This window comes from Photinus pyralis, unplaced genomic scaffold (assembly GCF_008802855.1).
Source record: "Photinus pyralis isolate 1611_PpyrPB1 unplaced genomic scaffold, Ppyr1.3 Ppyr1.4_LG6, whole genome shotgun sequence".
In the NCBI taxonomy this organism is placed as follows: Eukaryota; Metazoa; Arthropoda; class Insecta; order Coleoptera; family Lampyridae; genus Photinus; species Photinus pyralis.
Genome location: NW_022170663.1, coordinates 20,171,277 through 20,171,733, shown reverse-complemented (window position 1 = coordinate 20,171,733; position 457 = coordinate 20,171,277).

The following is a 457-nucleotide window of genomic DNA, read 5'->3' as shown; positions in this document are numbered from 1 at the left end:
TAGGAAGTCCAAAACCAATAACTCATCTTATATTATACGATATTTGAAACTTAATTACATCAGAAAAAAATGTTTGTTACTTTTAATGAAAACTACAACTTCCCAGAAATCTGAATCATCGATACGCACTTCTACCCGAATATAATTTTGAAATCCACAAAACTTGAAAAATTTACCAAGCTTCCGTTACACAAGATCATGTGATCAAACGCCGTTAGATTACTTTTAAAGGGGTTATCTCAAATCACCTGTTTATGCCGATAAACCACAAACTATTCCTGCATAGAAGCGAACATAACACGTGTAATTAATGAAATTTCGGCCGAAATGCTCGAAAGAGCGCTTGAAAACTGGACCCATAGAATGGACCATCTACGAGTCACTCATGGTCAACATTTAAAACAAATTATTTTTAAACATTAAATGTCATGAACCGAACTTACGTATCAAATACAAT